Raw genomic sequence first — 27,881 nt, forward strand, 5'->3', positions numbered from 1 at the left:
CCTGTTTCCAAATTTCTCCTTTTTATGAGGACACTAGTCATGTTGAATTATTAATAGAAGGCCTTCCTACTTCCATATGACTTAATTCTAACTTAACTAATCATATTTGCAATGTTCCTATTTTTTGTGTTTTATTTTTTAATTTTAATTTTGTTTCTTCTAGTTTTACTGAGATATAATTGAAATATAGCACTGTATAAGTTTAAGGTGTACAGCGTAATATTTTTACTTACATTCATCATGAATTGATTATCATAATAAGTCTAGTGAACATCTGTCATCTCATATAGATATAAGATTAAATAAATAAAAATTTATTTTTTCCTTATGATGAGTACTCAGGATTTACTCTTAACAATATCCACACATATGGAAGGGTTAATTATATTTATGTTGTACATTATATTTCTGGTACTTATTAATGTTATAACTGGAAGTTTGTACCTTTTGACTAATAGTAGTAATGTTACTTGCTCAGCTGTGTCTGATTCTTTGTGACCCCATGGACTGTAGCCTGCCAGGGTCTTCTGTCCATGGGATTCTCCATACAAGAATACTGGAGTGGGTTGCCATTCCTTTCTCTAGAGGATCTTCCTGACCCAGGGATCGAACCTGGGTCTCCTGCATTGCAAGCAAATTCTTTACCATCTGAGCTACAGGGATCTCCAATTACCCTTCACCCAACTGCTGACCCTGGTAGCCACAAATCAGATCTCTTTTTCTGAGTTTGTGTGATTTTGAAGAATTGACCTGCAGCACTGCATTAGCTCCTGGTGCACAAAATAGTGATTGGATATTTCTATACATTTCAAGATGATTACTACAATAAGTCTAGTTACCATCTGTCAGCATACAAAGGTATGTACTTATTGACTGTATTCTCTACATTGTACATTTCATACCCATGACTCATTTATTTTGTAACTGCAAGTTTGTACCTCTTAATCTCCCTCATCTGTTTCTCTCATCTTCCATCCCACCCCCAGCAACTCCTGTTTGTTCTTTGTATCTATGACTGTCTCTGTTTTATTGTATTTGTTCATTTGTTTTGTTTTTCTAGATTCCACATATAAATGAAGTTCCATGGTATTTGTCTTTCTCTGTCTGACATTTTACTTAGCATGATACTCTTTAGGTTCATCCACATTGTTGTAAATGGCAAGATTTCATTCTCTTTTATGGCTGAGCAATAAAGATTCTATTGTGTAAACTATATATATATTGCTGGATTGTATGGTAGTTCTGTTTTTAATTTTTTGAAGGACCTCCATACTGTTTTCCTAGTGGCTGTACCAGTTCACATTCCCACCAACAGTGCTCAAGGCTTCCTTTTTCCCCGCATCCTTGCCAATACTTTATCTGACAAATGTAAGGTGATACCTCATTTGGTTTTGGTTTACATTTCCTGGGTGATTAGTGACGTTGAACATCTTTTCATATTCCTATTTGTTTTATTTTTAATTATTTATGTAATTTTATTTTTGGCTGTGTTGGGTCTTTGTTGCTGCAGATGGGCTTTCCTCTAGTTGCACGGAGCAGGGGCTGTTCTTCATTGGGGTGCACACATTTGTCATTGCAGTGGCTTCTCTTGCTTCAGAGTGCAGACTCTAGGGCATGTGGGCTTCAGTTGTTGTAGGATGTCAGTTCTATGGCTGTGCCCAGGCTTAGTTGTCCCACAGCATGTGGAATCTTCCAGGACCAGGGATCAAACCCATGTCCCCTGCATTGGCAGTTGGATTCTTAACTGTTAGATTGCCAGAGAAGTCCTTATGTGCCTATTTGCCATCTGCACATCCTCTTTGGAAAAATGTCTATTCAAGTTCTCTGCCACTTTTAAATTGGACTTTTTTAAAAGTTAAGTATGAGTTCTTTGTATACTTTGCATATCAATGCCTTGTCAGACATATCATTTGCAAATATCTTCTACCATTCAGTAGTCAGTTTTTTATTTGTTGATAATTTCCTTTCCTGTGCAAAAGATTTTGAGTTTAATTAGGCCCCATCTGTTTGTTTTCACAAAAATATTGCTAGGACCAATATCAAAGAGCCCACTGCCTGTTTTCTTCCAGGAATTTTACGATTCAGCTCTTATACCTAAGTGCTTAATCCATTTTGAATTTATTTTTGTTTATGGTGTGAGAAAGTAGTCTAGTTTGATTCTTTTGCATGTAGCTGTCTAGTTTTCACAATACCATTAATTGAAAGTCTGTCCTTTTGTATAGCCTTGCCTCTTGTTTTCATAGATTAACTGTCCATGTAAGTGTGGCTTTATTTCTGGGCTCTCTATTCTGTTCCATTGATTTATGGGTCTGTTTTTGGGCTACTACCAAACTTTTGGTGTCTGTAGTTTTGTGTTATAGTTTAAAAATCAGGGCACATATGCTTTCAGCTCAGTTCTTTCTTCAGATTGGTTTGACTGTTCAGGTTTTTTGTGTGTGTTTCCATCCAAATTTTAGAGCTATTTATTATAGTTCTATGAAAAATGCCACTGGAATTTTGATAGGGATTGAACTGAATCTGTAGGTTGCCCTAAGTAGTATGGTCATTTTAACACCATTAACTCTTCCAGTCTCTGAGCACAATGTATCTTTCAGTTTGTTTGTGTCATCTTCACTGTCTTTCATCAGTGTGCAATGACCCTATTTTTTAAAAAACTTTTAATTTTATAACGGAGTATAGCTGGTTAACAATGTTGTGATCGTTTCAGGAGGACTGCAAAGGGACTCAACCATACATACACATGTAGCCATTCTCCCTAAACCCCCCTCCCATCCAGGCTGCCACATAACATTAGGCAGAGCTCCCCGTGGTATACAATAGGACCTTGTACGTTATCCATTTCAAATATAGTAAGCAGTGTATATATCAATCCCAAACTCCTTAACTCCCTCCTCCCTCCATCCTTCCCCCCGGTGGCCATGTTTGTTCTCTTAAGTCTGTGAGTATGTTTCTGTTTTGTAAATACGCTTATTTGTATAATTTCTTTTTAGAGTCTGCATATAAGGGATGTTATATTTATCCCTCTCTGTCTGACTTAATTCACCAGTATGACCCTCTTTAGGTCCGCCCATGTTGCTGCAAATACATTATTTCATTCTTTTTAATGGCTGAGTAATATTCCATTGTGTATATGTACCACATCTCCTTTACCCATTTCTCTGTTGATGGACATTCAGGTTGCTTCCATGTCTTGGGTATTGTAAACAGTGCTGCAATTAACACTGGGGTGCATGTATCCTTTTGGACCCTGTTTTTCTCCAGATATATGCCCAGGAGTGGGATTGCTGGATCATATGATAGCTCTGTTTTTAGTTTTTTAAGGAACCTCCATACTGTTCTCCATAGTGGCTGTCCCAATTTACATTCCCACCAACAGTGTGGGAGTGCTTCCTTCTCTCCACACCCTCTCCAGCATTTATTGTTTGTGGATTTTAGTCACTTTGACTAGGGTAAGGTGATAATCTCATTATAGTTTTGATTTTCATTGTTCCAATAACGCACTGATGAGTATCTGTTCATGAGCCTCTTGGCTATCTGTATGTCTTCTTTGGAGAAATGTCTCTTAGATCTTCTCCCCTTTTTATTATTATTATTATTTTTTATATTGAGCTGCATGAGCTGTTTTTAAATTTTGGAGACTAAACCCTTTTCGATCACATCATTTGAAAACGTTTTCTTCCAATCTGTGAGTTGCAATGACCCTATTTTTGTATTAGGTCACACTCTGAGGTACTGAGGATTAGGATTTATGCATAGCAATTTGGGTGGGCAGGGGCATAGTTCAACCCATAACATAAGTGTTTGCTGATGACCGATAGGGGGAAGAATTTTAGAGGTAGAGGATAGTTGGGAAAGTGGATGGAGAAGTAGGTGTAAATAATGCTTGAGATGATGGATGATGTTGGGAGTTCAGGTTTCTGGTTAACAGGTAATAGGAGATGTGATGTATTAGAACTGATGGCCAAGCAGGACAAGGTGGTGTCTTTGGACAAGTGTTCTCTCCTGCAACTCTCAGTAGGATGGTGGCCAAGGGAGGGGAGAAATAGCCCTCAGTGTGCTCATCTCAGGAAAAAGAGAAACTCTGAGAGCTTCTCTCTCTAGTTCTGAGGTGCTGTGGTGGCCTTAGGAGGGCCTGTCTCGCTTAGAACAAGAAGCTAGGAATACTTCTTTGCAAGGGTTGTGCTGTGGTGGCCAAGACAGGAGATGTTGAGATGTGTGTTTATCATCTGATGGTGTGGTGATGTGGTGCTTACTACTCAGGTAACTTCATGAAGCTGCAACTATTTTGTCAGCCATAGAATCCAGTATGATGTGTGGTATTATGAAGAAAATTCTTAATGTGTTTCAGCAATAATAAAACTCAAATTTTGAAGGGGGCATGTGTATTCTTAAAGGGAGAAACTTTTATTGGGTGTGAGAACGTAGAATTCTTTAACTTGTTCTTTTTGATATGATGCTGCTAAGTGAGGTTTCTGTGTTCATGAAGACATTATGGAACTTCTGTTAGAATGATCTTCACAAATTTGTCAAATGGAAGAAGTTTGGTTTGGGTGTCTGTCTGTTGTTGCCTTCTATACAGGTATTCGTATTCCCTCTGCTTATATTTCCTTTTCCTTTCACTCTCCAGGAACTCTTTTCTTCTTTGATTTACTCTTTCTGATTCCTCATTCATTTCATAAACTGCCTCAGTGATATTTTAGAAGAATACTTTGATATTTAAGAAACAAAGAAGGAAAGAACAAGAGCTAATTTTAAACTGGTACTTGTGATGTTAGAAGGTTTCACATTGTTACTTTCTGATTTCGATTACCCCTCATCAGGATGGAATAAATGGTACCTTGTTTTATGAGAGATGTTTATCTTTTATAAACTGAGCCACAGAGAGAGTGAGTGGCTTTGCTCAAGGATATACATCTTGTTAGAGAAATGCTTTCTTGATTCAAACTGAGTCAGATGGACTTTCAAGTCCCCTTTTCTCCAGGGCATTATTTATTCCCTAGGCTAACAAACATGCAGCCCCCTTCAAGTAGATTTGGAGTGAAAGAAGATGCTAGTATAATAAAGGCAGCTCCCTGCTTTTCCTTTTGTGATGGGCTGAGACCAGGTGTCGTCTCTGTTTTTATCATTTAGTAGCTATGCAATTCCTTAGCCTCAGATGTAAAATAGGGCTAATAACATTTACCCCCAGGGTTATGATGATGAAAATAAATACTATGCGAAAGAACTGAGGAAATCAGTGCTTGGCATAGTGTATGTTTATTATTTATTTATTTTATTTTTGACTGCACTGAGTCTTCCTTGCTGCGCACAGGCTTTTTCTATTTGTTGTGAGAAAGGACTACTCTCTAGTCATGGTGTGTGGGCTTCTCACTGCAGTTCTCTTGTTGCAGAGCACAGGCTCTATAGCTCATGGGTTTCAGTAGCTGGGGCACAGGGGCTCAGTGGTTGCAGCTTACGGGCTTTGTGGCCCAAGGCATGTGGGATCTTCCCAGACCAGGAATGGAACCCGTGTCTCCTGCGTTGGCAGGCGAACTCCCAACCACTGAACCACAAGGGAAGTCCTCTTGTATGTTTTAATAATGATTATTTCTTTATCTTTGCTATTTGGATTCAGAACCAGAATGCTAGGAAAAAAATTCGCAGCAGTTGGTAATTATGGACCAGGGGATAGATGAAGTGGTTAGGAACATTTTAAGTGTATCTCAACCCACATAAAGGTCAAAAGTCCAGACCTAAAATTTGGCTTTAGTTTTTGAGTTAGAATATATTATTATTCCACAGAGAGGGGAAAAAAATCTTTAGTAAAAAGGACTACTGATTCTGACTTCTCCCAAATTAGTGCAATCTCTGTTTTAACAGGTCCAAATTAATCAAGCATTACTGTCTTCAGTTCTTCAAGTGTGGCTGAGCTATTATTAAGGGTAATTCAGGAACATCAGCAATTTCCTCTCAACCTTAAGAGCCAAAGGAATTCCGTTGGAATGTGAGCTTGAGTATAAGACGGAAATGGGAGGATGAGACTCTTAGTAAATTTTAGCCCCATATAATTGAGTCATTCCCTCATTGAGGCCTGTACTGGAGCCTCCTGAATAATACGGACTTGAGATGGTTCCTGTGGTGGCATTCTCCAACTTTAGGGTGTTTCACCATCACTAGGGGACCTGGAAAAAAAGCCCTTCACTCAGAGATTCTGTGCGACTGACATTAGCTGAGCCCCAGGTCTCTGCATTTCTGTAAGGCTGTCATGGTGGTTCTGATGCAGAACACCAACAGGTGACGCTTTGAGAATCACCATTTGCCAAATGTAGGCATTTAAAGTCTGACCAGTTGCTTTCTGTTGTCCTTTTTCTTGTTGTGCTTGGCACCTTGTGATGTCCATGAATGGGAGCTTAATATACATTAGGGTGTGAAGTAATCTTGGGAAATTTTAACTTTAAAATATTAGCACTTCACAGAAAGGGTCAGCATAAATCATGTCTCATATTGTCCTCTAGTAGAAGATGTTGAGGGCTTCCCTAGTGCTGCAGTGGTAAAGAATCCACCTGCCAAAGCAGGAAACACAGGAGACTTGGGTTCAGTCCCTGGGTTGGAAAGATTTCCTGGAGTAGGAAATGGCAACCCATTTCAGTATTCTTGCCTGGAAAATTCCATGGACAGAGGAGTCTTGTGGGCTACAGTCCATGGAGTTGTAAAGAGTTGGACATGACTGAGCGCATGTGTACACATATAAGATGTTGGCTGTATTTTTCCTCCTAGTTCCTCCAGCTTCTTGAAGCATGGTTATCCATTTTCTTTGTAATAGAATGCCCAGTAAAGGAAGTTAAGTGCATCAGTCCTATGGCTGTATTTTCTACAAGATTCAATAATGCTGATCTCTTTAATTCAGATCTCTTAGGGGCATAGAATCAAGAATCAAATTTATAAGGCTAGAAGAATCCATCAAATGCCACCTAGTATGCTCCTTGCCTTTGGCAGGATCACATGTAGGTCAGTCTATTGTAACTGAATTTCCAAGGGTACTAGAGCTATGTGTGTCTACACTGTGGGGGACCCCACTTGAACCCATGTTCCCTCCTCTCTGCCTCCTAGATTACAAAAGTCATTTCTCTGCACATTAGCTATTTATTATAGGACTGTCTGAAGCAAGAAGAGGCACCAGGTCTTCCAACTAATGTCTGGAGACTTTGATGTGGTTGGCAGACATATTCCTCATGAAGAATGAAAGGATCATTGAAAGGAAGAAACTTCAGCATCCTGCTTTAAGTAGAAAAACTGAGACCCAAAAAGTGTGGCTTAGAAGCTGCAATAGGAATGTCCTCTAGTTGGGAAGTGCTGCTGTATTGTCACAGGGATGACCTATGACCATGCTCCCTGCCCCCGTCCCCCAAAACCAAATCAATAGGCATAACAAGGGATTCTGGTAGCAAGACTTATTGATATTCAGGTATCATCTTTGAGTTTTATATTAGCAAAGAAATGTTTTGAATTGTCTTAACCTAAAATTTTCCATAGTACTTTCTTAGAGAGGCGTTTGTTAGAACAGTATGCAAAACAGGCAAGGAGTGGGAACAAGAAAAAGGCCAATTGTAACATGAATTAACAATTTCTCAAAACTGGAATGAAAACAGTTTTATGTTAGAATGTACTTGTCTTTTACTCTCCTCGATGGAGGAGCCTGGTAGGCTGCAGCCCATGGGGTCGTGAAGAGTCAGACATGACTGAGCAACTTCCCTTTCACTTTTCACTTTCATGCATTGGAGAAGGAAATGACAACTCACCCCATTGTTCTTGCCTGGAGAATCCCAGGGATGGGGGAGCCTGGTGGGCTGCCGTGTATGGGGTCGCACAGAGTTGGGCATGACTGAAGTGACTTAGCAGCAGCAGCAGCAGCAGCAGCAGGCATGCCTGGGCAACCACTGATCTAGTGCCCTGTACACAGTAGATACTCAATAAGTGCTCATAACCTGTTTATTTCAATTCAGTGTATCAGTGAAATAAGAGTCTTTGACTTGGATTCTTTCAGCTCTGAGGTCAGAATCATGGGAGTTTTCAGTGTATTTTCACATGTATCCCTACATCTCCAAAGATAACATCTCCAAAGTATTGGGACTTTTGGTCAATGTGGGCATTGCATTTGCCTCTTGGTGGGTGGGTTTAGAATGGGCTTCCCAGGTGGCTCAGTGGTAAAGAATCTGCCTGCCAGTGCAGGAGCCACAGGAGATGCAGTTGCAATCCCTTGGTTGGGAAGATCCCCTGGAGGAGGAAATGGCAATCCACTCCAGTAGTCTTGCCTGGAAAATCCCATTGACAGAGGAGCCTGGCAGAATACAGTACATATGGTCTCAAAAAGTTAGACATGACTGAGAAGGGTTTGGTTTGGGACCAGCAAGCTAGTGCTTGGCATTTGCCTAAGTGGACCTGATACCACAATGCCATGTCTTAGTCAGGCAGTTGGACTCAGAATGTGGCCAAATGTATTCAGGATCAGTTAGCCAGCTTCACTCTCTGTGTGTCTACCCTGGGCTGACACCCCCAAGGACTTGGAGAAAATGTTGGACTGACAGAAAGTAAAATTACCGCTAGGCTTTCTTTAGTGTCCTGTTTGTGTCTTATGATAAATATTTATTATTTTGGTGAAAAGAATTTTCCTTGTTTGTAATATTCCATCTTCTGGGAAGAAAATATTGAGATAAGAGGGCATTTATCATTCTAGAGTTTATTGGCTTGTACTGTTTATTTATTCTTGAAAGGAAAACAATCCCTACACCAGGAAGTGGTAACATGACAGAGCCAAGTGTACAGATGTGTGGTGGAAAAAACGAATGACAAAGACTCAGACTGTTTTAGTGGTGTCTTTTTTCCGAAAATGATCCGCCTTCATGTTCATGGCACTCGTCCTCTGCTCCCTCCCTGATCCGGTTCATGCTATCTCCTTGCCAGCCTATAAGACCCTGGGAAAGTCATCTCAGTCTTGGTTTTTCCATTTGCAAAATGAGAGATTGGAGCTGTGACCCTAGAGATTTCATCTTTAATGGCTGTACTTGTTATTTTTTGAAAAATTGAGGCTCTTTTTTGTATATTATGTTAGCAAAGTGAATATCCCACAAAACCCCAGAAATCTGAAAAGTATAAACTAGAATTTTTCAGCATTATTAGTATGTGGGTCGACAGATGAGAAGAGGGTTGAGTGTTGGGATGGACACTTCTTTCTTACAAGTATGGAAAGTGCAGTGATCTCAGTTGAAAGGAATGGTTCTCACTACCATGGACCTCTGGGAAGTCGTGCCCAGGATGTTGGGTTCTGCTCTTGGATGGGTGTGTAGAGAAACGAGATCACATCCCATTTGTGCTTTTCCACTGGATTCTCCACCTCCTTCCAGTGTACCACCATCCTTTGTCTCAACCCTCTCCTTCTCTCCCTCTCTTACTTCTGTGTAAGAGTTTTTGTATCTATGATTGTCTTTTCTTCTTGCTCCATTTCATCCCTTTCCCCTATGTTTTCTTCCTTTTGTTTGTCCTTTATTCTTTAGACATAAAGCCCTTATTTTACTTTTTTTAGCTTATTATTTTTTATTAAAGTATAGTTGATTTACAGTATTGTTAGTTTTAGGTGTACAACATAGTGATTCAGTATTTTTAGAGATTATAATCTATTTAAAGTTATTATTAAACAATGGCTGGATTTCTCTGCACCGTACAATATGTCTTTATATCTTATTTACTTTATAGATAGTAGTTTGTATGTTTTAATCCCACATCCCTATTTGCCCCCTCCCCATTCCCTTTCCTCACCAGTAACCATTAGTTTGTTCTCTACGTCTGTGAGTCTATTTCTGTTTTGTTATATAAATTTGTTTCATTTTTTATTCCATGTGTAAGGCATAACAGAACATATTTCTCTATCTGACTTATTTCACTAAATTTAATACTCTCTAGGACCATCCACATTGTTACAAATGGCAGAACTTCGTCTTTTCATGACTAATATTCCATTGCATATATAGTACACACACATACACACACTATACACACACACCACACATTGCACTTTTAAAAAATCCATCCATCTATTGGTGGACACTTAGGTTGCCTTAATGTCTTGACTATTGTAAATAATACTGCTGTGAACATTAGGGTGTGTATATCTTTCAAATCAATGTATTTGTTTTCTTGGGATATGAACCCAGGAATGGAATTGCTGGATTATATGGTAGTTCTATTTTTAGTTTTTTGAGAAACCTCCATTCTGTTTTCCATAGTGGCTGCACCAGTTTACATTCCCATCAACAACCTAGGAGGGGTCCCTTTTCTCTGTATCCTCACCAGCGTTTGTAACTTGTGGTCTTTTTGATGATAGCCATTCTAACAGGTGTGAGGTAGTATCTCATTGCAATTCTTTTTTCTTTTTTTTTTTTGCCAAGCCATGCTCTGAGACTTGTGAGATTTTAGTTCTCTGACCAGGGATCGAACCCAGGCCCTCAGCAGTGAGAGTGCTGAGTCCTAACCACTGGACCATCAGGGAATTCCTCTCATTGTGATTTTGATTTGCATTTCTCTTATGATTAGTGATGGTGAGCATTTTTTCATGAACCTGTTAGCCATTTGTATGTCTTTTTTTGGAAAAATGTCTATTGAGATTTTTTGCCCATTTTTAAATTCTGCTGTTTGGTTTTTTTTTGATATTAGGTTGGATGAGGTGTTTATATGTTTTATAACTGCTTGTAGGTCATAGCATTTGCACATGTTTTCTCCCATTTGTAAGTTTTCTTTTTGTTTTGTTGATAGCGTCCTATGCTGTGCCAGCGCTTTTCAGTTTAATAAGGCCCTATTTAATTTTGCTCTTATTTCTTTTACTTTAGGAGCTAGACCAAAAAAATATTGCTATAGTTTATGTAGCTGTCCAGTTTTCCCAGCACCACTTATTGAAGAGGTTATCTTTTCTTCATTGTATATTCCTTCCTCCTTTGTCATAAATTAATTGACCTTAAGTGTGTGGATTTATTTTGGGGCTATTTTACTTATTAAAATTTCTTTGCTTTTTTATCCTTCTTAATTTTTAATGAGAAATCTTGCTTTTGTAAAAACTAAATAGAATTAGATTGATTTTTGTGTATATGGCCCTTGCATGAAGATGATTTTCCAAGCCCAAACTGCACAAAGCAATCAAAATGCAAATACTAGGAACAGTAAAAGCTTCTTGAATTTGCTGTTAAAAAAATATGAGTGAAGAGTAAGGTGTTGGTGTAATACCCCAGGACTGGGCGATGTAAATTGTCTTACCACTTGAAGGTTTTTGGAGGCAAGTAACATTGTGAGTTAGAAAGTTTTTCTTCATTTTACAGAGCACCATGAGGGAGGTTGGGTTTTCAGAACAAATATCTAAGGCTTCCTAGAACATTTGAGAAGCCTAAAAGTGGGAACTGTGATGCGGGAGTGCTCAGGTAAGCAGACATCCAGCTTCCGTCATCCTATCCATAACTTTACTTTTTAGAAAAACTTAAATTTAAAGGGCTTCCTTTTTTTTTTTTTTTTTTTGGCTCAGCTGGTAAAGAATCTGCCTGCAATGAGTGCAACCTGGGTTCGATCCCTGGGTTGGGAAGATCCCCTGGAGAAGGGAAAGGCTACTCACTCTAGTATAATAGTTTAAAAATTGTTGATGATATATAACATTGGGCTTCCCTACTGGCTCAGTGGTAAAGAATCTGCCTGCCAGTGTTGGAGACACAGGTTCAATCCCTGGGTCGGGAAGAGCCCCTGGTGAGGGAAATGGCAACTCATCCCAGCATTCTTGCCTGGAGAATCCCATGGACAGAGCAGCCTGGCAAGCTACAGTTCATGGGGTGGCAAAGAATTAGACACAACTTAGTGACTAAACAACAACAACAACATTATATTAGTTTCAGGTGTACAATACGTAATGATTTAATGTTTATATATATTGCAAGACTATGGGCTTCCCTCAAAGCTCAGTTGGTAAAGAATCCACTTGCAATGCAGGAGACCCTGGTTTGATTCCTGGATTGGGAAGCCCCACTGGAGAAGGGATAGGCTACCTTCTCCAGTGTTCATGGGCTTCACTTGTGGCTCAGCTGGTAAAGAATCCACCTGCTATGAGGGAGACCTGGGTTTGATCCCTAGGTTGGGAAGATCCCCTGGAGTAGGGAAAGGCTACCCACTACAGTATTTTGGCCTGGAGAATTCCATGGAAGGGGTCACCGTAATGTCTGGTTAGCATCCATCACAACATATAGTTAATATTCTTTTTCTGGTGATGAGAACTTTCAAGATATACTTTCTTAACAACCTTTAAATATACAGCATAGTATTTTTAGCTGCAGTCATTATGCTGTACATTCCATGACTGATTTATTTTTTACCTGGAAGTTTTTACCTATTGACCCTCTTCAGCCACTTTGCCTGTCCCCACCCCTTGCTTCTGGTAACAACCAATCTGTTTCTGTATCCAAGGGTTCACTTTTGTTTTGTTTCTTTTTTTTTTCTTAGATTTCATGTATAGTGAGATTCTGAAACTGATCACATGGACCACAGCCTTGTCAAATCAGTCAATCCTAAAGGAAATGAGTCCTGAATGTTCATTGGAAGGACTGATGATGAAGCTGAAACTCCAATACTTTGGCTACCTGATGCAAAGAACTGGCTCACTGGGAAAGACCCTGATTTTGGCAAAGATTGAAGGCAGGAGGAGAAGGGGACAACACAGGATGTTGAGTTTTCAGAACAAATGAAAACCCATTTGTTCTTCATGGCAAATGAAAAACATTGGACCACGGACTTGATGGACATGAGTTTGAGCAAGTTCCGGGAGTCTGCGATGGACAGGGAAGGTGGTGTGCTGATTAAAGGCAAAAGGAGAAGAGGGCAGCAGAGGATGAGATGTTTAGATAGCATCACTGACTCAATGGACATAAATTTGAGTAAACACTGGGAGATAGTGAAAGATAGGTAAGCCTGGCATGCTACGTCCATGGAGTCACAAAGAGTCAGACATGACTGAGTGACTGAACTGAACTGAGATCCTATGGTATTTGTCTTTCTCTGAATTATTTCACGTAACATAATGCCCTCAGGTTCATCCATATTGTCACAAACATATTTGTTGTTGTTCAGTTGTTAAGTTGTGTCCAACACCATGGATTGCAGCACACCAGGCTTCCCTGTCTTTCACTGTCTCCCAGAGTTTACTCAAATTCACTTCCATTGAGTCAGTGATGCTATCTAACCATTTCATCCCCTGCCACCCTCCTCTCCTTCTGCCTTTAACCTTTCCCAGCATCAGGGTCTTTTCTAATGAGTTGACCCTTTGATTAGGTGGTCAGAGTATTGGAGCTTCAGCTTCAGCCTCAGTCCTTCCAGTGAATATTCAGGGTCGATTTCTTTTAGGATTGACTGGTTTAATCTTGTTGTCCAAGGATCTCTCAAGAGCCTTCTCTAGCACCACAATTAGAAGGCATCAATTCTTTGGCGCTCAGCCTTCTTTATGGTCCAACTCTCACATCTGTACATGACTACTGGAAAAACCACATCTTTGACTCTACAGGCCCTTGTTGGCAAAGTGTTCTCTCAGCTTTTTAATACACTGTCTAGGCTTGTCATAGCTTTCCTTCCCAGAAGCAGGTATGTTTTAATTTCATGGCTGCAGTCACCATCTGCAGTGATTTTGTAGCTGAAGAAAATAAAATCTGTCTCTGCTTCCACTTTTTCCCCTTCTATTTGCTATGAAGTGTTGGGACCAGATGCCATGATCTTCGTTTCACAATATATATCTTCACTTAGTTTGCTCCCATATACTGGTTATTGTAAAGGATGCTGCAGTCATCATGTGGATGCATATATCTTTTCAAGTTAAGTTTTTCTGTTTTCTTGCATCAGTACTCAGAAATACAATTGCTGGCATATGGCAATTCGACTTTTAATTTTTTGAGGGACCTCCATACTATTTTCCATAGTGGCTGCACATTACTATCAGCAGTGGACAAGAGTTCTCATTTCTCAGCATCCTTGTAAACACTTGTTATTTTTATTATTTATGGTCTTTTGATGATAGCCATTCTGAAAGATGTGAGGTGATATTTTATTATGGTTTTAATTTGCACATCCCTGATGATTAGTTACATTGAGCATCTTTTCATGTATCTGTTGGACATCTGTATGTCTTATTTGGAAAGATGTTGATTTAGATCCTTTGCTCATATTTTATTTGAGTTGTTTGGTTTTTTTGGCTACTGAGATGTATGAGTTTTATATATATATATATATATATATATATATATATATATATATTGGATATTAACACTTTGCTGGGTATATGATTTGCAAATATTTCTCCCATTCAGTAGTTTGCCCTTTCATTTTTTCAATGGTTTCCTTTGCTGTGCAGAAGCTTTTTAGTTTGACGTAGTTCCATTTGTTTATTTTTGCTTTTGTTTCCATTGTCTGAGAAGACATATCCAAAACAAATACTGATGAAACCAGTGTCAAAGAGCATACTGCCTATGTTTTCTTCTAATTTTATGGTTTTGGATCTTACATTAAAATCTTTAATCCATTTTGAGTTTATTTTTATATATGATATGAGAAAGTAATCCAGCTTAATTATTCTGCATATAGCTGTCTAGTTTTCTCAGTGCCATATATTGAAGAGATGGTTATTTCCCCGTTGTATGTTCTTATCTCCTTTGTCTTAGAGCAGTTAGCCACATGCGTGTGTGCTAGGTTGCTTCAGTCATGTCTGACTCTTTGTGACCCTATGGACTGTAGCCTGTGAAGGCTCCTCCAGGCAAGAAAATGAGTGGGTTGCCATTTCCTTCTCCAGGATATCTTCCCAACCCAGGGATTGAACCCATATCTCATGTCTCCTGCACTGGCAGACAGATTCTTTACCACCTGGGAAGCCCAGTTGTCCATATAAATGTGGGTTAATTTCCGGGTTTTCTGTTCTGTTCTGTTGATCTGTGTGTCTGTTTTTATACCAAAACCATACTGCTTTGATTACTATAGCTCTGTAATATAATTTAAAGTCAGGAAGTGTGATGCTTCTTGCTTTTATCTTTCCAAAGATGATTTTGGTAATTGAGATCTTCTGTGATTCTATACCAGTTTTAGGATTGTTCATTCTATTTTGGTGAAAATGCCATTGTAATTTTAATAGGAATTGCATTGCATTTGGAGATTGCTTTCCATACTCTTTCTTTTAACCAGGAAATTCCCGGCCTGTTTTTTTAGCATATTGGTCTTTGCCTGAGGTTTCAATTGATAAAATAGCTCCCCTATTGTTATTTTTCATTTCTTTGTAGGGAGTGTGAATCATTTGATTGTATTGGGATCATTGTATTCAGCTCTAGGTATACCTCATTAAAAAAGTGACTGGGAACCTAGTGGAGGAGTTAGAAGAGGATGAAAGGAGGCTTAGAGTCAAGTCATATGAGTTGAAGGGAAAGGTGACGTTTAATGTGAAAAACAGAAATCCAAGGCAGGAACAGAAGTGCGATTTTTAGTCCCAGGGCAGATGTATGAAAGGAAATAACATCTTGGTATCTGTGAGGGCAGAAGCAGGGCTTGGATGTTGGAAGCCCTTGGGAACACATCAGGGCTTAGTCATTAGGTTGGAGTTGTTTTACCATAGTATAGTTTGTCTAGCGTGGTTCCAGCAAACAACTGAGCAGCTTGTTTGTTGGAACAAGTTACAGCAAGGGAAATACAGAGAAATTTCAGCATCACCTTAGAGGTTGAAATTAATGATCACTAGGGTCTTTGGGCTCTAATATTCTAACAGGTAGTGGCTTGGGGTATCATATTTTGCTTAGTTCAAAACTGACTGCACATTTCAGATTACAACTTTAAACCTAAGCTGCTTTACGAGGCATTGGCTTCAAAGATTCATTTGTGTCATATAATTCAAATTGCCTGTCCTGAGATAAAAGGATTGCAAGGACATTGAATGCACCCAAAAACCCACCTCAGTTTTTAAACACATGAAGAAGCTCTTATGAACTATAATCTGGTGATGTAAGTGAAAATAAATAAAGAGCTTGTGAGTTGAGGTATTTTTTTTTTCATATTTAGCTTTTAAATGGTAATTTTTAAGAATCAGGACACCATATATAAAATTTAATATTGTATTTATTCAAGATTACAATTTGGAGCAAATTTGTGATATTTAGTGTTTTAAAAAGGGAAACAAAATTTAAGAGAGACTGCATTTTTCCACACTTCCCTTTAATCATCTTTGAAATCCCTGCTAGGTACCAGCAAAATACTAATTTATTAGGGCCTTTTCCCTTAATATCATTTAGGGATTCTTAAGTAGTGCATAAAGTGACATTTTTTTCTTTTCCTTTTGTCCCACAGAAATTTCTCAATTAGAAATGGAGATAACATTTTTAAGGGACATTCCAATATAGCTGAAACAGCTTGACTGCTTTCAGATTGAATACACACTCACTTGAGTAACCTCAAGACTTTTTATGTAGCATTAAAAAACAAATTCCTTCTTCCTCTTCATCCTTGTCTCTAACAGAGCAGCAAAACCAAAATGCCAAATTTCACCGTCCCATAGGGAGAGTGGTGATTGTCTCTTTCCCTTTAATTTGTATGTCTTGTTTTGAGCAAGGAGGAAAGAGAGTGATTTAAAAATGTACATGAAGGGTCCTTTGTGTGATTAAATGCCCAAAAAAACACATTGAATTTGAAGTTCACGTTTTTGTTTTTTTTTTCGGCTAGAAGAGGCTTCTGCCCTTACTTCTTCTTTCGAGTGCATTTTAAATTAGGAAGTACTCTCATTTGATGTCTGCTCATTCCAACTGTCACCCTTAGCTAATTTTAGTCTTTGTGAGAGTTTAAGACAAACAACTTGGGGAATTCCATATGATGCAAGATCCTCGACTCTTAGAGTTTTAGAGCTGTGTCAGATACGGTTTAAAGATTTCAGTTCAGTTACTCAGTCGTGTCCTATTCTTTGTGACCCCATGGACTGCAGCACTCCAGGCTTCCCTGTCCATCGCCAACTCACGGAGCCTACTCAAACTCATGTCCATGGCGTCGGTAGGGCCATCCAACCATCTCATCCTCTTTTGTCCCCTTCTCCTCCCACCTTCAATCTTTCCCAGCATCAGGGTCTTTTCCAGTGAGTCAGCTCTTTGCATCAGGTGGCCAAAGTACTGGAGTTTCAGCTTCAACATCAGTCCTTCCAATGAATATTGAGGACTGATTTCCTTTAGGATGGACTGGTTGGATCTCCTTGCAGTCCAAGGGACTCTCAAGAGTCTTCTCCAACACCACAGTTCAAAAGCATCAATTCTTTGGCGCTCAGCTTTCTTTATAGTCCAACTCTCACATCCATACACGACTACTGGAAAAACCATAGCTTTGACTAGACGGACCTTTGTTGTTAAAGTAATGTCTCTTTTCTTCCAAGGAGCAAGTGTCTTTTAATTTCATGGCTTCAGTCACCATCTGCAGTAATTTTGGAGTCCCCCAAAATAAAGTCTCTCACTGTTTCCGTTGTTTCCCCATCTGTTTGCCATGAAGTGATGGGACCAGATGCCATGACCTTAGTTTTCTGAATGTTGAGTTGTAAGCCAACTTTTTCAGTCTCCACTTTCACTTTCATCTAGAGGCTCTTTAGTTCTTCACTTTCTGCCTTAAGGGTGGTGTCATCTGCATATCTGAGGTTATTGATATTTCTCCTGGCAATCTTGATTCCAGCTTGTACTTTATCCAGCCTGGCATTTCTCATGATGTACTCTGCATATAAGTTAAATAAGCAGGGTGACAATATACAGCCTTGGCGTTCTCCTTTCCCTATTTGGAAATAGTATGTTATTCCATGTCCAGTTCTAACTGTTGCTTCTTGAAATGTTGCTTCTGCATACAGATTTCTCAGGATGCAGGTCAGGTAGTCTGATAATCCCATCTGTTTAAGAATTTGCCACAGTTTATTGTGATCCACACAGTCAAAGGCTTTGGCATAGTCAATAAAGCAGAAGTGGATGTTTTTCTGGAACTCTCTTGCTTTTCCGATGATCCAGTGGATGTTGGCAATTTGATCTCTGGTTCCTCTGCCTATTCTAAATCCAGCTTGAACATCTGGAAGTTCATGGTTCACATATTGTTGAAGTCCAGCTTGGAGAATTTTGAGCATTACTTTGCTAGTGTGTGAGATGAGTGCAGTTGTGTGGTAGTTTGAGCATTCTTTGGCATTGCCTTTCTTAGGGATTGGAATGGAAACTGACCTTTTCCAGTCCTGTGGCCACTGCTGAGTTTTCCAACTTTGCTGGCATATTGAGTGCAGCACTTTCACAGCATCATCTTTTAGGATTTGAAATAGCTCAACTGGAATTCCATCACCTCCACTAGCTTTGTTTGTAGTGATGCTTCCCAGGGCCCACTTTACTTCATATTCCAGGATGTCTAGGTAAGTGATCACACCATCATGGTTATCTGGGTTGTGAAGCTCTTTTTTGTACAGTTCTTCTGTGTATTCTTGCCACCTCTTCTTAATATCTTCTGCTTCTGTTAGGTCCTTTTCTATCCTTTATTATGCTCATCTTTGCATGAAATGTTCCCTTGGTGTCTCTCATTTTCTTGAAGAGATTTCTAGTCTTTCCCATTCTGTTGTTTTCCTCTAATTCTTTGCTTTGATCACTGAGGGAGGCTTTCTTAACTCTCCTTGCTATTCTTTGGAACTCTGCATTAAAATGTTATATCTTTCCTTTTCTCCTTTACCTTTAGCTTCTCTTCTTTTCTCAGCTATTTGTAAGTCCTCCTCAGACAGCCATTTTGCCTTTTTGCATTTCTTTTTCTTGGGAATGGTCTTGATCACTGCCTCCTATACCATGTCAAGAACCTCCATCCATAGTTCTTCAGGCACTCTGTCTGTCAGATCTAATCCCTTGAATCTATATGTCACTTCCTTAATCTATTATGTCATTCTTGAATGGTCTAGTGGTTTTCCCTACTTTCTTCAATTTAAGTCTGAATTTGGCAATAAGGAGTTCATGATCTGAGCCGCAGTCAGCTCCTGGTCTTGTTTTTGCTGACTGTATAGAGCTTCTCCATCTTTGGCTGCAAAGAATATAATCAATCTGATTTTGATATTGACGGTGTGGTGATGTCCATGTGTAGAGTCTTCTCTTGTGTTGTTACAAGAGGGTGTTTCCTATGACCAGTGTGTTTTCTTGGCAAAACTCTGTTAGGCAATATAACCTGCTTCATTTTGTACTCTAAGGCCAAATTTGTCTGTTACTCCAGGTATCTCTTGATTTCCTACTTTTGCATTCCAGTCCCCTATAATGAAGAGGACATCTTTTTGGGTTGTTGGTTATACAAGGTCTTGTAGGTCTTCATAGAACCATCATCTTCAACTTATTCAACATTACTGGTCAGAGCATAGACTTAGGTTACTGTGATATTGAATGGTTTGCCTTGGAAACTAACTGAGATCATTCTGTCATTTTTGAGATTGCATCCAGGTATTGCATTTTGAGCTCTTTTGTTCACTGTGATGGCTACTCCATTTCTTCTAAGGGATTCTTGCCCACAGTAGTAGATATAATGGTTTAAAGATTTGGTTCATGACTATTATTGATTAGAACACAGAAGCCTGGAGTTCAGTGATTTACCAATGTTACCATTCGCTCAGTCGTGTCCGACTCTTTGTGACCCCATGGATGTACATCCAGGCCAGAATACTGGAGTAGGTAGCCATTCCCTTCTCCAAGGGATCTTCCCAACTCAGGAATTAAACCCATGTCTCCCACATTGTGGGTGGATTATTTACCAGCTAAGCCACCATGGAAGCACAAGATTACTGGAGTGGGTAGTCTGTCCCTTCTCCAGTGAATCTTCTGGACCCAGGAATCGAACCAGGGTCTTCTGCATTGCAGTTGGATTCTTTACCAGCTGAACTACAAGGGATGGTATGTATCAAGTTCAAAGGAATTGCTCGAAGAGTTCGTATTTCCTGACTCCTTATGTAGTTAGTATTCTCTGTTCTGGGCTATAGATGGATGTGTGGATAAGTTTTTTCCTCCAAGAACATTTTTCATGGATAAACTTATTTGATTTTAAAAATTATCACATAGTAATAACAGCATGGTAAGGCTGATGACTTTAATTAAATTCCTTAATGAATACATATGATTAATGTTACTGGTAAGGAAGTGTACAAGTAAATTATGATATGTGATGTTTGTCCATTGCACTTAAAATATTGCTCTAATTATAAGTCCTTGAAATGCATGCATCAAGAACATTCAATTCAATTAGTTTTGGGTACTTTTCATAAAAAGAAACAAATAGTATCTATATTTAATTTAATTAAAGTAAATTGAAATCTGATGTTTCAAAAAAAAGCCCCACAAAAGCAATTCAGAACGATCCTAATGGTAAATACTTTTTATTTTTCAGAAGCAAGAGAGAAAATGAGTAGTATATGACAAAATACATGAAATAGGAGTGAAATCAGCATGGTCAAGGCAGGCTGGACTGGAAGTTCCATTAGGTCATTGGATGCAGTTGGTACCAAGAGACTAGGTTGAGATTGCTTCAACTTTAGATGGAAGAGATTCCACTGGGTTTCATGAAATTCCCCATACTAGTTAGGTATGATTTTAGCAGCAAGAAAAATGAGAACAATTGAGTTATGGAGGCTACGCAAATACTTTGCCTTCAAAGTAGGTGGTCAGGAGGGAGTTGACTGCTGGTGTAGATTCAGGGACTCAGTGATGTCAGAGTGTCAGCTCTGTGATTCTCTTTCCCACTTATTTGTCTCCTCATAATTGCATGATGGATGCTGTAGCTCCAAATACCTAGTCCTTATTCAAAGAGGGAGGGATGGTTATAGCTTTATTGCCCCATTTGCCTGGAAAGGAAAAATTTCCCAGAAGCTTCCCCTGCAGTTTTCCCTTTGAATCCTCTCAGTTAGAACTGGATTGTGTGACCACCTTCTGCAGAAAAGGAGGTTTGGGTGGGGAGAGTGTGCCCTGGCTAAGGCCCCTCATTGTCCATGCCTTAATGCTGGAGAAAGGGACTGGGTAGTGGGATAATGAGGACCTGAGTTTACCCCACACATTATGGCCCTCTTCTCCCTTTTTGATGGCATTAATTAGGCCAGGTGAGTTTTTGTTTCTTATAGTCATGAAGGCACTAATAGAATATGAATTTTCAAAAAATGGTTTTGAGATTGTGCTGAATGACTTTTTAAGGCAAAGACAAATATTGTTACAGATAATCTGTGAAATTATTATTAGTCTGTTGCTTAATGATTGATTATATCAGAGTGGTGGTGTCCATTTTTCCTTACAGTTGGTAATTTTATAGTCCTCAAAGTCATGTCTGATATTCTTTACATGCTGTGATATTGTCAATTGCTTGGACTCTGGGACTTCCTGGCCCATGGATTGAGCTCAGACAAGGGCTCCTCTACCCTTATCTCCCAGGAGGAAATGGAACTGAGCGACCTTGGGGCAGTGCTGAATCCCCCCCTGTGCCACCTGTGCATCTGGGAACTTACCCAGAACAGGCTGAGCAAAAGCTCAAAGCCCAAGGTAGCTCATACTAAGGCCCTAGAAAAACTGCAAGTAAAGCCCAGGTTTCCCCCCCCACCCTTCTTTTTTCTTTTTGCTGTGGTGGGCCTTCAGTGGGGCAGGCAGGCTTCTCTTTTTGCAGGCTCGGTAGTTACAGTGCACTGGTTTCTCTAGTTGTGGTGTTCAGGCTTTTGAGTTGTGGCACTCGGGCTTATTTGCCTTGTGGCATGCGGGATCTTAGTTCCTCAACCAGGGATTGAACTTGTGTCCCCTGCATTGCAGGGCAGATTCTAAATCACTGGACCCCCAGGGAAGTCCCTAAAACTAGGGTTTATGTAGCATTTTCCAAACTGTTTCTACTTCTGTTTCCTTCGTCTTAGATAAGTGTCTTACTACTGAGGTAGCACTTTTGTGGGCCAGTGCCTATGCTTCTTCCTACAAGTACCTGTTCCCCATTTATGTTCTCTGATATAAAAAATGTACCTAGTTTTCATAATTGGATTCATCATCAAATGATCCACTAAATGTTGAGAAGGAATATCTTAAGTGCTTAAACTGATTCCTATTAAGTGTAAAGGGTTGACAGATTTAACCTCCTTATGAATATTTATGTGTAAAGCATCCCTTGAGCTTGTGTATTCTGATGAGTGAAATGATGGAAGAGATAAGGATAGGTCTGAAGGGACCAGAGCTTGAAGCCTCTTGGCTCATAATGAAGGTGAAGACTGTAAATCTGAAAGAAGGAGGAAGACTGTCTCCTCTGTTTTTCTGATCTCAGATTCTTTTCTCAGTTCCTTAAACTCTCCCTGCATCATCTCTCATACTAAGTGTTTAGAAACATGCAATAGCATTTATTTCTAGAGGAGAAATTAGAAATCAGGCAGTCCAAATGCTTCACTTTTTTCTTTTTTAAATAGAGACATAATCAATATATAACCTTATATTCATTTTAGTTGTATAGCATACTGATTTCTTTTGTTTATATTTCAGAATAACAGCTATAGTCCAGTTAACACCCATCACCACACATAGTTACAAATACTTCTTTCTTGCCATGAGAATTTTGGGGATCTACTCTCTTAGCAGCTTTAAAATATACTGTGTTGTTGTTAAGTTGCTAAGTCGTGTTTGACTCTTTTGTTACCCTATGGACTATAGCCTGCCAGGCTTCTCTGTCCATGGGATTTCCCAGGAAGAATACTGGAGTGGATTGCCATTTCCTTCTCCAGGGGATCTTTGTGACCCAGGGATCGAACCTGTGTCTCCTGCATTGGCAGGCGAGTTCTTTACCCGGAGTCACTTGGGAAGCCCAAAATATACAATACAGTATTTATTAATAGTCAATATGCTGTACATTACATCTTCAGCATTTATTTTATAACTAGAAACTGTACCTTTTGACCACCTTCACCCATTTCAAATACTTTATTTTACAATCAAGAAAATTGAGGCCTAGATTGATTTGTTTATACTCCCAGGATATGTAACTCAGTAGAAGAAAAAACAGCTCTTTTGAATTTAGTTGCTTTAATGTGATCTGAATTTCCTGGGAGTTTTGAATCACTGTGCGTGTGACTACATGTTCAATTACACTTATACCAATCTTTTCATAATTATAAGCAGGTTAAAAATAATATTGTGGTTTGATCACTTCTCCATTTCTCTATTGGTCAGGTCACTATTATTATCCTCCCTTTGACAGTAGTGCTGTGGTTTTATATGAAAAATTTCATTTGACTGCAGTTTTTAATGAACTTAAGACTTGGGGCTACTTAAGATTATAATGAAGACATATATCATTGGAAGGACTCATGCTGAAGCTGAAGCTCCAATACTTCGGCCACCTGATGTGAAGAGCGGATTCATTGGAAAAGACCCTACTGCTGGGAAAGATTGAGGCAGGAGGAGAAAGCAGCGACAGAAAATAAAATGTTTGGTTGTCATCACCGACTCAATGGACATGAGTTTGAGCAAACTCTCCTCTCCTCATGAGGAGATAGTGAAGGATAGGGAAACCTGGTGTGCTGTAGTCCATGGGGATAGCAAAGAGTTAGACATGAGTTAGCGACTGAACAACAACATATAAAATGAAGTCAGGGTGAGTCTGGGAAAAGGTGAGTAGAGAAGAGGGAGATTCAGGGAATCCCCTGGAACTTGGCGGAGATGTCAGAGCAGAAGTGAGAGTTGTCAGGGATGATGTAGACTTAGTGACGCCACATCAGAGCCCTGAATTAGAAGTCAGGAGATCTGGGTTTACATCTGGTGAGTAATGTCATCCTTCTGAACCTTGGTGCACCTTTCTGCATCATGAGCGGGTTGGACTAGGTGATTTCAGCTGTCACCTGTTCTATGACTAGAAGGGGTTTATCTAGGAAAAGAGGCCACCTTTGAAGTGACCTTTGCCACCTAGAGCCATGGAAGAGATGATGTAATGTATCTCAGTTCCAGATATACCAGTCTTTCATCCCTCAGCTGAGAGGCTGTGCTATGAAATTTTGAACCTGCCTTGCATCTCAGCTGAATGCAGCCATCTTAAGCTCCTTGAAGCAGTTTGAAAATAATGATATGCTAAGTTTGGATTTGTTCACAGTGAGTATGGTTTTCCATCAGATGGCCACTGGAATGACTTCATGGACCACTCATTGATATTTGGTGATGGCACATAAAAGACAGTCAGTTTAGAGAATATTTTAAAAATGGGGCTTCTCCATGCCTAATGCAAAGGGAAAAAGGTCAGCCACCAAATATGACCTATTTTTCAAAAATATGTCTAAATTATGGGGAGAGGGCATTAAAAAAGGTGCAATGACAGATGGTTGGTAGGTAAAATTTTGTGGCCTGAATTCTTAAGAACAGTATGTCTGCATTTTAGATATTTCATCTCATTTTCAGTACACGTTTCCAGATTTATTTTTGTTCAGAAAATTTAGTTGCTGAAAAGATAGAATTATTCGTCCATGAAATTGAATACACACTGAATAAGTAGTCCTAAAAGATAACAAAATGTGCCTGTAATAGTTGGCTTCTTTCAATTCTTTTGCTTCGCACTGTGGTGAACTATATACAGGGAGGCCAAACACATTTTTCCTCAAAGTTGGTTTTCCCTCGGCCAGACCCCATGCTGGGGTGTACTCAGGGAAAGCCTTTCCATTTTAATGAAAGAAAATTATCTTCTTACTGGGAAGATGAAAGAAAATACATGAGATCTGATTTAGAAGAAATCGTGTCAGACTGGTTCCCAGAGGGTGAGGTTCCGGTTTGAGTTCCCTAGACTGGCTCTGTGACTTTGGACAGATCCCTGAGTCTTTGGGGTCTCCAATCCTCATGTGGAAAATGAGAGCTGGAGTGAGTGAACTTTAAGTGTCCCTGAGCACCAACATTTTGTGTCTGTGCATTCCGAAGTCCATTGTTAGTGACATTTAAATTAATGCCTGGTACAGATTAGTCACACGGATGCTGTCTCCATTTACGTTGTTAATACTTACAGCTAACACTGAGTAATTACTTCCTTGCTGCCAGCTCCTTTCTGAATGCATGGGCCTATCTCAGTTACTTTCATGATAGCTGTAAGCAATAGGTGTTATCTCCATTTCATAGATGAGGAATTTGAGGCTGAGGATCAGGTAACAAGTAAAGAAGCTGATGTTCAAATCCAGCCTGTCCAACCCCAGATCTCATGCCTTAACCTACTCTATACAATACAAAGTTGGCACCTTTATGAATTTTGAGGATATCTCAATGGCACCCCACTCCAGTACTCTTGCCTGGAAAATCCCATGGACGGAGGAGCTTGGTAGGCTGCAGTCCATGGGGTCGCTGGGAGTTGGAGACGACTGAGAGACTTCCCTTTCACTTTTCACTTTCATGCATTGGAGAAGGAGGTGGCAACCCACTCCAGTGTTCTTGCCTGGAGAATCCCAGGGACAGGGGAGCCTGGTGGGCTGCCGACTATGGGGTTGCACAGAGTCAGACACGACTGGAGGGACTTAGCAGCAGTAGCAGCCTAGGGACATAATTTTAATGTGCAGAATATAGTTCTAAACTGATTTCAACTAGATATTTTTGTTAACTTAGTTTATTTCTGGTTAAGAGAATAAGTGATTTATATAATCGTTATTATTTTTAAAGGGATCTGTGTGGGTAAAACCATTTTTACAACACTTGATAGTTTGTAAGAGCCAGAATGTCTCAGTTTGGGTGTCAGAGCTCGCTTTTTCTAGGAAATTGCCACCTTCCTCTCCCCAATTTGAGAAACCCGAGATCCCAGGAGGTTTCTAGTACTCAGTCAGATAGATTCACATAGCTTTAATGAGAGTTTGGGAGATGAAAAACATGTAAGCAACCGTCATCATCCACATGCATACGTCTGATTATGACAGGGTAGGTGTGATCCAAATGACATGAAGGTTTATGATGTCAGTTCTCTGGGCTAAGGTAGAGATAACAACTTACCTTTAGAGGAGTTGGGTAAATTATTCTTTTTTTCCTAGCTTTATTAGGTGGGGAGTAATTGACAAATATAAATTGTGTATTTTTAAGATGTACAACTTGATGTTTTTATATATGTGTCCATCCAGGTATGACCTAAATCAAATCCCTTATGATTATACAGTAGAAGTGAGAAATAGATTTAAGGGACTAGATCTGATAGAGAGAGTGCCTGATGAACTATGGACTGAGGTTCTTGACATTGTACAGGAGACAGGGATCAAGACCATCCCCATGGAAAAGAAATGCAAAAAGCAAAATGGCTGTCTGGGGAGGCCTTACAAATAGCTGTGAAAAGAAGAGAAGAGAAAAGCAAAGGAGAAAAGGAAAGATATAAACATCTGAATGCAGAGTTCCAAAGAATAGCAAGAGGAGATAAGAAAGCCTTCCTCAGCAATCAATGCAAAGAAATAGAGGAAAACAACAGAATGGGAAAGACTAGAGATCTGTTCAAGAAAATTAAAGATACCAAGGGAACATTTCATGCAAAGATCGGCTTGATAAAGGACAGAAATGGTATGGACCTAACAGAAGCAGAAGATATTAAGAGGTGGCAAGAATACACAGAAGAACTGTACAAAAAACATCTTCATGACCAAGATAATCACGATGGTGTGATCACTCACCTGGAGCCAGATATCCTGGAATGCGAAGTCAAGTGGGCCTCAGAAAGCATCACTACAAACAAAGCTAGTGGAGGTAATGAAATTCCAGTTGAGCTATTTCAAATCCTGAAAGATGATGCTGTGAAAGTGCTGCACTCAATATGCCAGCAAATTTGGAAAACTCACCAGTGGCCACAGGACTGGAAAAGGTCAGTTTTCATTGCAGTCCCACAGAAATGCAATGCCAAAGAATGCTCAAACTACCACACAATTGCACTCATCTCACATGCTAGTAAAGTAATGCTCAAAATTTTCCAAGCCAGACTTCAGCAATATGTGAACCGTGAACTTCCAGATGTTCAAGCTGGTTTTAGAAAAGGCAGAGGAACCAGAGATCAAATTGCCAACATCTGCTGGATCATTGAAAAAGCAAGGGAGTTCCAGAAAAACATCTATTTCTGCTTTATTGACTATGCCAAAGCCTTTGACTGTGTGGATCACAATAAACTGTGGAAAATTTTGAAAGAGATGGGAATACCAAGACCACCTGACCTGCCTCTTGAGAAACCTATAGGCAGGTCAGGAAGCAACAGTTAGAAGTGGACATGGAACAACAGACTAGTTCCAAATAGGAAAAGGAGTACGTCAAGGCTGTATATTGCCACCCTGCTTATTTAACTTATGTGCAGAGGACATCATGAGAAATGCTGGGCTGGAAGAAGCACAAGCTGGAATCAAGGTTGCCGGGAGAAATATCAATAACCTCAGATATGCAGATGACACCACCCTTATGGCAGAAAGTGAAGAGGAACTAAAAAGCATCTTGATGAAAGTGAAAGTGGAGAGTGAACAAGTTGGCTTAAAGCTCAACATTCAGAAAACGAAGATCATGGCATCCGGTCCCATCACTTCATGGGAAATAGATGGGGAAACAGTGGAAACAGCGTCAGACTTTATTTTTCTGGGCTCCAAAATCACTGCAGATTGTGTCTTCAGCCATGAAATTAAAAGATGCTTACTCCTTGGAAGGAAAGTTATGACCAACCTAGATAGCATATTCAAAAATTAGAGACATTACTTTGCCAACAAAGGTCCGTCTAGTCAAGGCTATGGTTTTTCCAGTAGTCATGTATGAATGTGAGAGTTGGACTGTGAAGAAAGCTGAGCGCCAAAGAATTGATGCTTTTGAACCATGGTGTTGGAGAAGACTCTTGAGATTCTCTTGGACTGCAAGGAGATCCAA

At 39.6% G+C, this 27,881-nt stretch overlaps 1 non-coding gene across 1 annotated transcript; it reads right to left on the minus strand.

Annotated features, from left to right (window-relative positions):
* Positions 1–10,449: 10,449 nt before the first annotated feature.
* TRNAE-CUC (transfer RNA glutamic acid (anticodon CUC)) lies at positions 10,450–10,522 on the minus strand. Its single transcript has one exon. It is a non-coding gene; the product is annotated as a tRNA-Glu (tRNA).
* Positions 10,523–27,881: the final 17,359 nt, after the last annotated feature.

Source organism: Bos indicus, chromosome 20, assembly GCF_029378745.1.
Source record: "Bos indicus isolate NIAB-ARS_2022 breed Sahiwal x Tharparkar chromosome 20, NIAB-ARS_B.indTharparkar_mat_pri_1.0, whole genome shotgun sequence".
Taxonomy (NCBI): domain Eukaryota; kingdom Metazoa; phylum Chordata; class Mammalia; order Artiodactyla; family Bovidae; genus Bos; species Bos indicus.